The 11915-nt window shown below is 42.8% G+C and overlaps 1 long non-coding RNA gene across 5 annotated transcripts in view; it reads left to right on the forward strand.

Moving 5' to 3' along the window:
• Nucleotides 1-9920, forward strand: part of LOC139045952 (uncharacterized) — a 305429-nt gene extending 295509 nt beyond the window's left edge. For 2 of the 5 annotated variants that reach the window (XR_011505479.1, XR_011505481.1), the window contains exons 3-4: nt 5815-5990; nt 6564-9920. This is a non-coding gene — a long non-coding RNA (uncharacterized lncRNA). Of the gene's footprint in view, nt 1-1138; nt 5991-6563 lie in introns of all 5 variants that reach the window. The other 3 variants (XR_011505483.1, XR_011505480.1, XR_011505482.1) reach the window with 2 other exon arrangements.
• The last annotated feature ends 1995 nt before the right edge of the window (nt 9921-11915 follow it).

The raw sequence follows: 11915 nt of genomic DNA on the forward strand, positions 1-11915 counted from the left end.
ATTTTTGTTAAAGGAAAATTAGAAAGTACTTTTGTCTTAAAATAAAATGATTGTTCCCAAAATAAGAAAGAAAAAGACAGGAAAAAACCTAAATAGATATAGAAAGTTGTAGGTTTATGAATAAAGAATCCTCAAGAAGAAAGTGTGTTGTGTGATCAAGCTGGCTAAGATTAAAATAAATTTATTTAAAAATGAATTTTAATATCAAAAGGACACTGGTACAAAATTAGAATTTGGTTTTTCTCTCTATAAAAAGACAAAGTCTTCTCAGATTATTGGTCTGTTCTTAAGAAGAAACAGTAAACGTTTCTTTACCTTTAATGTAATCTGCCTAGGGAACAGAGATTCTGTGTTTTATCTTTATCTAGTCTTCCTGATACCAACCCTGATACCAGTTTCCCTACATTAAACCCAGCATATATGGGGTTAAAACCACAGTGCTCATTCCCTGCTTGCTCCCTGGCTTCCTGGCTCCAGAATCCACTATCCTCCATGGAGACAGACACCACCAAGGGCAAGCACCTGGATTCATTATCTCCTCCCACAAAGAGATACAGGCTGATGGGAAAGCTGCTGACCAGCAAGGTCACGGGCTCCCTCCTCTTTGCAAATGTCTCAAGGCCAAAGACAGGCTGGTGGCAAAGCTCCAACAAGCAAGGCTATATGCTCTCCCTCCCTACCTAAAACTCCAAATAAAAACCCTTCCTTTTAGCTTTTCAGGGAGTTTTGGATTTCAGTGTTACCTGCCCTCTCTCCTTGCTCAGTGCTGTGCAATAATAAAATTCCTTTTTTTCCGCTACACCCAGTGTCAGAGATTGGATTGCTGCACAACGGGTGACTGAACTGACTTCATGTTGGATGTCAACTTGGCGACCCAGGTGGGACAATGTCCCAGGTGGACGTTTCGCCTGTGGCACACCGGCCTCTGGCTAAAGGCCTGTCTTGGAAGCTGTCCTGCAGCTGCCCGAGCCCCTTGTCTCAGGGACAGCCCCAAGTGACTGGCTGCTAACCAGACGTCATTGGCCCATGGCGCTTTTGCTTTGGTGGTGGAAGAAACTAGGTTCAGGATTTAGGAAGGCGTCTCTTGTAAGTAGCTGGTAGTTTTTGTCTTTGTCTTTGTGTTAACTTTTTCCAACAGGACTGGCTGGAAATAATGGGTACCTGGCAGCCCTCTGTTCTCCGTTTGTTTTGAAGTCGCGACACCTCGGCTGGATTTTGGTAGGTCCTCCGGGTGTGCACAACTGAGGTCCCTTGTCCTTGCTCATTTGGGAAGATCTGCATAGCGGATCTTCATTTGTTGGGTATCCCCCGAGTGTAGGACGCAGACTAAGCTGGGACTGGAAGCACTTTGGTTTTTGGTTTTGGTCTTTGTCTGGCTTCCATTTGTGGCTGAGTGTTTTTTGGAAAGCGTGCTGATTCAGTATTTGTTGTTGTTTGTCTGTTCGTCTTTCCTTTTAAAAGTGTTAACATGGGCAGTGCCACATCTATTCCACCTAAGAGCCCCTGGGGAAACACTTTGGCTGATGGTTGACCTATCGCTATAAGGCAATGTCTAAAGAGGGATGATTTTTCCTTTGTAACACCACATGGCCACAATATTCTTTAGACTCCAGAGAAAAAAAATGACCAAACAATGGAACCTTAAGTTGGGAAACTTTTTAGAGAGCTCTCATCATAAACAGCTGTTTTATTGGTGCCTATGAAAAGACCAAATTAAAAGGAAAATAAAATGACTAGTCTTAAGAACCTAATCAAACTTGGAGTCTCAGCTTCTTCCCTGGTCTTACAGATGCTAATGAAAACACTAAGTTAACAAAGGAAATTAGGAAAGGAAGAGTCACAGGACTCATCCCAATGGGATGAAAATCTTTAGCTAGTTATTAAAAATGTTGAGGAAAATAATCCATAACCAATCTATAAATGAAAATTTGGGAGAGTTTATTCTGAGCTAAAATGTGGGGACCATGGCCTGGGGCCTTTCTTCCCGAAGGAAGAAAGGGCACCGAAAAGTGGGGTGCACAGAGTGGTTATATACCCCCAAACAGGATGTTTCACATAGTATTGAAATATCCCTTTTACAATAGTCGCGAGACTGCTCTGTCAGCACAGCAATTGATGGACACAGCAGGTAGGTCTGCTGTCTCAGTGTACACAGCAGGGTGGCAGGTCTGTTGTCCTGAGCTGGGTGGTCACAGGTGAGTGCAGCAATGAGTTCCTAGCCTAAGGAAAGATGCTTATCCCTAAGGAAATGCCAATGTGGGGGGAAGTTGCACCTTTATCTTAAGGCCATTTGTTCTTGCCATAGTAAGTGTTTTAAAGCAGATATGCAGTGTGTGCTCAATGGCCACAGACCCTTTTGGAAAAAACAAAGTCAGGCTGAATTAGGTTTACACCAAATGGCTTCCTCATATACTCCAATGTATCCTATTGCTTGCCATTTCTATTTGTCAAAAGAAAAATGGGATAAATGGAACAGATACAAATAAAATTAAAACAAAGCTTTTAATAAAACACTGCCTAAGGTTGGATGGGCTAAAGGGACCCCCTTATGGCCCCCCAACATTAAAGGACATCAGACAAACCTGTTCTATTTACCCCAATTGAAAAATTTTAAAAGGTCAGGAGGCAAAAATCAGAGTGATAAACCTGACCAGCAATTGTTTGAGGCAACAGTTATGCTACTAATGTTAATAAGACGATAAAGATTCAAGTGTTCAAGCTAACATCATATGAAGAGGTTATGTCAACTTTGCCTGAATATTTGCTTTGGGAATAAATGTTCTGTCTAACTGGGAATGCTTGCCCTACACAATGTTGTAATACCAAAACTTGTTAATGGAATTCTAATGTAAGTTCTAATTAAAAGTATGAGAGTGAGTAAAACTAGGATAAAGTTTTGTAAAAATTGATATACTTAAACGGGCCAATTTTAGTTCACCCAAACTGATGTATGCAATTGGAAACGCAGCTGCAACAACAGGGAGCCTGTTTTAATTTTTGAGGCTTCTAAATAAAATTAGAAATACTGGGGCTGGCCCCATGGCCGAGCGGTTAAGTTCGAGGGCTCTGCTGCAGGCGGCCCAGTGTTTCTTTGGTTCAAATCCTGGGCGTGGACATGGCACCACTCATCAAACCATGCTGAGGCGGCTTCCCACATGCCACAACTAGAAGGACCCACAACGAAGAATATACAACTATGTCCCAGGGGGCTTTGGGGAGAAAAAGGAAAAAAATAAAATCTTAAGAAAAATTAGAAATACTTTACTGCCTCTTTAAGGGAAAATAATTAAATAATTAAACATGCCAGCAGCTGAACCCAAATCTGCTTTTATCTACTCTCTTGCTGAGTTTCCCAGCAAGCTGAGCTTCACTTCAACTCCCCCAAAATTCCTGATCTAAAATTGAACAAGTAAAAATAAGTAAACTTTTGAGATAATTTGAAATTGTAATGGTCATTCTGGGAAACCTCTGTTTCAGAAAAGGGGATTCAAAACCTCCTATAGTGAAATTCAGTCTCTAATCAATATGCAAAAACTTCTAAGAGACAAAGTTATTTAAGATGATACAAAATGATCTTTGATGAATGAAAGCCTGTTTAAGTTTGCTGATTTGATTTTAAATAAACATGTCCTCAAAATTATCAGCATTGGATATGATGCTAACATACAGTCAGGGTTTACTGGTCAAATGAGCTCATGTCATCTCTGCTACAAAATTTATCAGCAAAATATCAGTATAATAGCTAATTTTGTTTAATGTCTCATGAGATTTTTGTAAATGATCTAAATATAATTGTGAAGAAGAGATAAACTAAATAAATGTAAAAAGATAAAAGTTTTTGGAAAGGCTTCTTTTTCTTTTTGAGGAAGATTAGCCCTGAGCTAACATCTGCCAATCCTCCTCTTTTTTCTGAGGAAGACTGGCCCTGAACTAACATCCGTGCCTATCTTCCTCTACTTTGTATGTGGGACGCCTGCCACAGCATAGCTTACTAAGCGGTGCCATGTCCACACCTGGAATCCGAACTGGCCAACCCCGGGCCACTGAAGTGGAACGTGTGAACTTAACAGCTGCACCATCTGGCTGGGCCCTGGAAAGACTTTTTAATGATAATTATATGTATTATGATATATGTACTTAAAACAACTGAGGATGATAGTTAACTGCTGTAATGTCACATGAAGTTTTTAACAGTAATTGTTAAAACTGGGTAAGAGCTTTAAGTACAATAATTATGTTTTATAGTCTGCATACTTAAAAACAGCTTCCAAAATCTTTTTGGAAACTTGAACTTTATAGCTTTACTAAGTTAAGTTAAATAATAACAGTTTGTTGGGTATCTAGGTCATTTCCACATAAGATACAATATTAAAGGTTAACTACTAATCACATATTTGTCTGCCTTTCGTTTCTTATATCAAAGAAAATGAAAAGTGCTTAGGTTTATTGATAAACATGTTTTATGTATGGTGAAGAATTTTCTATGAGAAAACATATATTTCTAAAAGGTCCGTATACAAGGAAAGTAAATATATGTTTTCAGTAAAAAGATATAAAGAATAAAAATATTTTTGTTTCTTGAGTTAAAAAAGATAAATTTATCCTAAAGTACTGGGACAAATTCTAAATGTAAAAAAAACAACAACTTGTGAAAGTAAAACCCTGTAAAATTTTGTGCATGGCCAAGTTGGCTAAGACTAAAATAAATTTATTAAGTAAATAAGTTACAATATCAAAAATAAACTGGTAAAAACTTAAAACTTGGTTTCCTCTTTCTTAAAAGATAATTTTCCTAAACTTTTTTATGACTATTTTAACTCTGTTTCCCCTTGATTGTTTCTGTTGTCACTTCGAATAGATAGTTGAATGTGGTTTTGCAGTGAACCTGGTTTCCTATCTGAACAAATGTTTTAAAGCTTTTAATATTTTTGACAAGCTTCCCCCCACACACAAATATTCAAGTTGTGAGTAAAAGCTTTCCTTTGACCTGGAAGAGGAAGGAAAGTTTCTCTGGGGATTTTCAGAGGGCCCCTGGGACTTCTCAGAGAAATTTGTTCTCTTTCTACAAGAAAAATGCTAAACTAATGAGGCTTATTTTGTACGTTAAATTATATAAGAAGCATTGTCAAATAAATAATGATAAACTTTCTTAAATGGTATTATGTAAATGAGTGTTATTGATATTAATATTTTAAAAATTATTAAAATTTTGTTCTATTCTGATTGTCAGCCATAATTTTGGTTATTATCTCAAAGTGTTATACGTCACAAGAATGGTCAAATGCCTTTTCGATTACCATTGTTGAATGTTTTATTATTTGCAGACAGTTGCTGTTTTACTTTGATGTCTTTGCAAATATGTTTCATCTTCAGGGAAATATATGGAAAGGACTCTGACACCCTAGAATACAGGTTTCCAATAAACTTTGAGATTATAAAGCTAAACTGGGTAAAAATTACAGAACTGTAACATAAAAACTGGTGACCTCACAAACTGCTAACAAGATTAAGATCAAGAACCAATTACACAGGACTGAGTAAACCAATAGGGATGATTACAATTTTTATGGCTTTCTACTTAAGATATTGCTGATTTTTGATGTTTTGGTTTTTCAGATTTAAGAAAACTTTTTTCTCGATTCTCTTAAGGAACTATTACTTATAGCAAGTTGTAAAGAAAATTGAAACATTTATCTTTTTCTCCCTATCTGAGCCCTCCAAAATGTAAAAACTCCTGATGAGTAAGTATTCTTATTTTTATGGCAATATGGTTGTTTGCATAAGTCCAATAAGAATCTGTTCTTCTTTTAACAGGACACAATTGGAAACACTGGTTATATTACCAAGGCTTTGACAGGAACATCATATTTGAAAAAAACATACAGGCTTGGATGTAACAAGACAGCTTTTGAGGGGCAAAGGTTGACATTCTGGAATAAAGCCACTTGGAAATATTGGCCTGGTACTGTGCTTATGGGTTCTATGACCTGGTAAGTTTGAGGAAAGAATGTTACTCACTCTGGCAGGTACATGGGACCTCAATATTTTGGGGACCTCGTGAAGAGAGGGATTCACCCAAATCTGTAGGTACTGCAGGCGGATCTGATGACAGGTCCTTTGCTTGCCTTTCCTTGAGAGGCATTTAAAGTTCAACCTGAAATTCCCTATAAGGTTCCAGCAAAGCAGATTTAAAAGAGCCTATATAATCAATTACTATTCTTGCCGTACTTATGTAAATAATTATGCCAAATTTATTAAAACGACTTATTTTGCAAACCAGTTAGTCTTAATTTGGCTATGTCTAGTAGAATTGAGGGTGATTTTAGAGAGAAAGATTGTGTTTCAATAGAAACCATAATACACATTTGTGGATATTGGATTTTGGTTCTGTCAATTGTCTTTAAGATTTTTGTTACATCTGTTAACTGGACTAGATCCTGAATTCTTCTCATCTCCTGAAATACCTGGCTACAAGCCTCCAAATTAACATTTTCAGGGTTTTTATTTTCCCCATAATTTTCATTTGGAGTCATTGAAAACTAAATCTGCCCTTTTTCCTAAAGCCTTGCAAACTGGAGCTGGAGGACCTAATATAAACTTAAGAGAGATTCATGTCTACTGTTGTGTAAGCCACTCAAGAAGTTGCCTGAGTGCCTGATGACACCATCAGAGACAGTTCAAAATGCAAAAGATGCTTTGACCCTGACTTCTAGGAATCTTGATTGGCTTCCCCCTGGGCTCAGAAACTGGTTTATAATTTGCTCCAACCATTAACCTTGTTTTTCTCTTTTTGTTTCTCTAGAAAAATTTCTTGTTAAATACCTGGTTACTTATTTACACAATACAGGCCTAACTTCAGGAGCCCACCAGCATCACTGCCTTTTTAAAAGACTGGTTCAATGAGATGAAACACCCTACACCCCATTTCAGCAGGAAGTGGCTAGATTGGTTGCTGCCCCAAATCCCTCAAGATTGAGAAATGGACATAAAATAGGGGGGAATTGATACTGACCCTGATATCAGTTTCCCTATATTAAACCCAGCATATATGGGGTTAAAACCAAAACACTCACTCCATGCTTACTCCTTGGCTTCCTCGCTCCAGAATCCACTATCCTCCATGGAGATAGACACTGCCAAGGACAAGCACCTGGATTCACTATCTCCTCCCCACAAAGAGATACAGGCTAGTGGGAAAGCTGCTGACCAGCAAGGTCACGGGCTCCCTCCTCTCTGCAAGTCATCTCAAGGCTAAAGACAGGCTGGTGGGAAAGCTCCAACCAGCAAGGCCATATGCTCCCCCTCCTCTACCCAAAACCCCAAATAAAAACCCTTCCTGTTAGCTTTTTGGGGAGTTTGGGATTTTAGCGTTAGCTGCCCTCTCTCCTTGCTCAGCACTGTGCAATAATAACATTCCTACTTTCTTCCACCATACTCAGTGTCAGAGATTGGCTTGCTGTGTGCAACAGGTGAGCAAACTCACTTCAGGTTCGATATCATTCTGTTACATAGAACAGCTGGGTTTTGCTCAGAACCATGTACTTTCTGTACGGGCCTTTAAAATCTCTTTGTCACTTTAGTTAAATAGATAATTAAGTGTTGTTTCATAAAAATGTGATCCTTTTTGATCAAATGTTTTAAAATTTTGTGATAATTTTTGACAAACTTCCCCTAAATCAAATTCTCTATAAACTCTTTCTGACCTGAGAGATAGTAAACTAATTAGGCTTATTTGATATGTTAAATTACACAGGAAACATTGTCAAATAAGGAATAACAATTAGGCTTCTTTATGTTATGTCTTTATAAGTATAGGTTATAAGAGTTCCAGGAATTATGTACTTCCTGGGAGTCTAATGTGTCCTGGAATAAAATGTGTGTCATGAAAATTGAGGCTCACAGTAAATATCAGGAAAGCGCCGTAGCTGACTTTCTTGCAAAGGCAGCAACAACAGAGTCTATAAAGGTCATGACACACGTGGATGAAGTCCATTCTGCTTCTCTTGCAAGAAAGAAAATTGGCCTCTCACTGCCAGACGTTTGCCATCCCGATGTCCTTGTAACACAGCAACAGTCTGCTCCTGACTCAGAGAAATTAAGGAGGGTGAACAATGGCTGTAAATTCAACAAGCAGTAGGGGCTCTGGGAAACCCAAGACGGCTGCTTGGTTCTTCCTGGCTCCCTAGCAAGCTCCATTTTAAAATTTTTACATTTGTTCCCCCACCACAGTGCATTAAGAACAGCTATTCTGTCCCAGAGGCCTCAGAACTCCTCCCTCTGGGTCCTTTGAGCACCTGCAGCTGGACGTCATTCAGTTGCCACTTCCTATGGCTCATCAATATGTTCTTGTTGCTGTCTGTGTTTCCTGGATGGGTTAAAGCCTTTCCCTTGCCACAAAGCTGACGCCCTCACAATTGCAGAGAAACTGATAGAACATGAGCTTCCCACTTGGGTTGTACCTTCCACATTCCCCAGTTATCGAGGCACCCACTTCACTGAGAAAATCATACAAACCTTAAAGAAAACTCAGCAAACTTCTTGGGATTCTCACTGTCCCTGTCACCCTCAATCATCAGGCAAAGTCAATAAAACGAGTGAAAAACTGGATTCAAGCAGAAGAAATAGTAAGTTACGTGAGACTACATGAGCTGAAAAAGATGCCCTAGGCTTTTTCCCCAAAATTAAAAGAAATTTTTTCTCTTAAGCCACTTTGGAAGACATACCTTTGTGAACAAAGATGAAACATTGACTTTCTCTTATTACCTGATCCATCCAGAATTCAGAAACTCTCAGTGAATATTCTTATTTTCACTTTTTAATTAATCAGGACAAATTTTTAATATAAACAAATTAGTTTTATTGTGATTATTTTTGGTGGAAAATGAGGGCAATTGTAGAGAGAAAAATTCTGTTTTCACCTTTGTAGACATTAGATTCTGGTCCTGTTAATTATTTTGAGGTTTGTTACACACTGTGGACTGGACTCCCCTGGCCTAAGGTATTGCCTTCAGCCTTGCTGACTGTTGGCAGTGCCCTCTTTGGAGAACATGGACTAACTCCACATGGGACAGTCACCAGCAGATCAGTGTCTGTTGGTCCACAACCTTCTGCTGCTCCCCTGTTGTCTTATGTGAGTGTGACCAGCTCCTGTGAGTCTCTACTGTCTTATCCCCCGCCCATCAACAACAGGTTAAAGACGCTTTCCTGGATCCCAATATAAAGGATCCTGTTGGTCACAGTCTCGAGCCTGGTGACTGGGTATTCTGGAAGCATCATTAGAGGACAGCCCTAGAGCTCCATGGAAAGGACCTTACCAAGGCTCCCTGACCACTGACACTGCTACAGAAGTAGAAGGCACTGCATACTATGTGCCCCCTTTTGGGTACACCTTTGTGTGTGATTACTATGGGGAACCGTGGGCTTATGCATTGATGGATCAGCATTTGGTCCCAGGCCTGTCTGATTCTAAACCCTATGGGATTTCCATTATACTAACGCTTCTGACAGTAACCGTACATCATATTGAACAAGCATGTACTGTTGCAGGACAATTTCACGTATTCTGTTTGTGTTAGAATGATGGAGTCCAGTGCTGAGCAGCCTTCTCGGAGCAGAGGGATGTGGTCAAGGCAAGCTCATCTCTGTCTGTGGAGCCGTAGAGACGAGGCAGGGAGAAGGGAGAAGGGAACGACGACGTTCAACACCAGGTGTCCCGAGCCTGAGGGTTGGAGCTGTGAAGACAGGTCTCTGGAGAGGCTTTGACTCAGGTCTGGACTGAAGTGAATCAGCGTTGGAATAAGCAGTGATTTGGGACTTGACTTTCTTTTAATAATTCGTATTTGGGGTTCTCTCCTTAGTCTTTAACTGCCTTGGGAAAGAATGACATTTTTTCTACATTAAAAAGGCGAAGTTGAGTGAAAGGGGTCCTGATCTCCCTCACAGCCGCACAGTGACTCTTCCAGGACCACGATCCCCCGGCAGGCAGTGCGGGTGGGGGAGGGGCCGCCCTGCGAGTGCTGGACCTGCAAATCCAAACATCAGTGAACAGGGAGCATCGTGCACCTGAGCCAGCTATTCTCTCTCAGCTAGTGAAGAGCCCAGGCAGGAGTCCGAGGTGAGGCCAGGGCGGCACCCCAGTCAGGAGCAGGAGTGGAGCCGGAGGGGCGTCAGGACCCACATTGAGGCCTGGGCTGGAGCGTGGACTCGGCGGCGCCACGCATCTGGGCAGGACACTCTAGGTGTCCAATCCCCACTCTCTCCCTTAAATGACGCCTCACAGGGCTAATGGGAGGACCGAGGTGGGGTTTAGGAAAAGCTCTTACAGATAATCCAGCAGTTCCGGGGCAGACACTGGATCCCCCTGCACAGACTGGAGAACACCAAAGCAGACACCTAACAAACACATGCACGACACTGAGAGCAGCTGAGCCCAGGGAGGCCGAGAGAGCAGTGTGAGAGGGAAGCAGAGACTCCTCATCTCTGCTGACAGGGCCAAGGACGGCCCCACCGCCTCTGCTCAGAAATGTCTCCATGGGACAGAATGCCTCGGGTGAGGCTGCAGGGCCAGGAGAGAGGAAAGGAGTGGATGCTGGCTGAGGCCCACCTAGTGTCCGGCTCTGTGCAGGGGGCAAAGACACAGACACACAAGACACACTCCTGCCCGTAAAGGGATCACCCACTGGGGGAGTAGAGGAAAAGGAACCTCATAAAAATGCAGAGTGATGCGTGCAAGGAGAGAGTGTGCACCAGCTCTCCTGGGGGTAAAGGTCAGATGGGGATAGAGCCCCTGAGCTGAGCTCTGCAGGTGAGGTGGGCGGAGCTGGGCATTTCAGCAAGAAGAGCAGCAGGAGCAACACAGAGGGAGAAACCGCCCCGTGTGCACAGAGACTCCAGGCAGCTTGGAGTGAGAGGATGGATTTCAGAGCTGGAGGGAAGAGGGGGGCTGGCAGACCCCAGATACTGAGGGCGTGCTGCGAATGACACACTGAGAAGCCTGGATTCATCCAGAGGGGGGCTGCTGACAGGTTTAAAGCAGGAGGGACAGGGGCACATTTCTGGGGTAGAAAGATCACTTGGGAGCAGGTGGGCAGGAAGTGCCAGAGAGGAGGAAGTAGCAGGAGCACAGGCCTGGAGGAGGGGAGTGAGAAGGAGGAGCAGGCAGCCTGAGCTCTCTGTAGGAGGTGAGATGGAGGAGGGAGATGTGGGAAACAGGGGGACAAGTGCTGGGCCCAGCTTCTGATGGGAAGGAGGCAGCCCTTAGAGGGAGATGATGTGTCCAGGTCAGACTCTCAGAATCCCATGTCCCTAAGGGCCATCTGGGGAACCGTCCAGCAGGTGGTTGGAAATGGGTCCTCACAGCTTAAGAGAGAGGTCTGGGTTCCAGCGAAGGGCAGGAGAGGGGTGAGCCACAGGCTGGGGAAGGGGTGCTGCATGGGGCGCCTCTGCCAGATGAGTGAGCTGAGGGCCAGTCAGGGCTGGATCCCCTGGAGCTGGTGCTACTGTCCTTTGTGCACATGCTGTTGGCACAGTGGTCCCTGTGGACCTGCTCCACCCTCCATTGCACCCTCCCTTCTCTGTCTCCTGCTCTCAGCCCTGGTCATCCCCTCCCTCTCCACTGGCAACCCTGGAGGAAGGAACCCTGCTGTGCACACAAAGCCTCAGGTCGGTCTGAGCCTGGGTTCCAGCAAGGCCAGAGGAAGAGCAGGGGAGAAGATGAAGGGGAAGCGAGCGTGCCCTGGCCATCATAGCAGAGCAGCTCTCCAGTGGGCTGAGGAGGAGGAAGGACAGCTGGGAGGGAAGGATGGAGGGGAGGAATCTGCGGAAGTGCCTGGGCCAGGCCAGAGGTGGGTGAGTGATGGCAAAGGGAAGAAGTGGTCACAAGAACAATCTAGGAGGCCACCTCCTCATTTGGGCTC

This window comes from Equus asinus, chromosome 8 (assembly GCF_041296235.1).
Source record: "Equus asinus isolate D_3611 breed Donkey chromosome 8, EquAss-T2T_v2, whole genome shotgun sequence".
In the NCBI taxonomy this organism is placed as follows: Eukaryota; Metazoa; Chordata; class Mammalia; order Perissodactyla; family Equidae; genus Equus; species Equus asinus.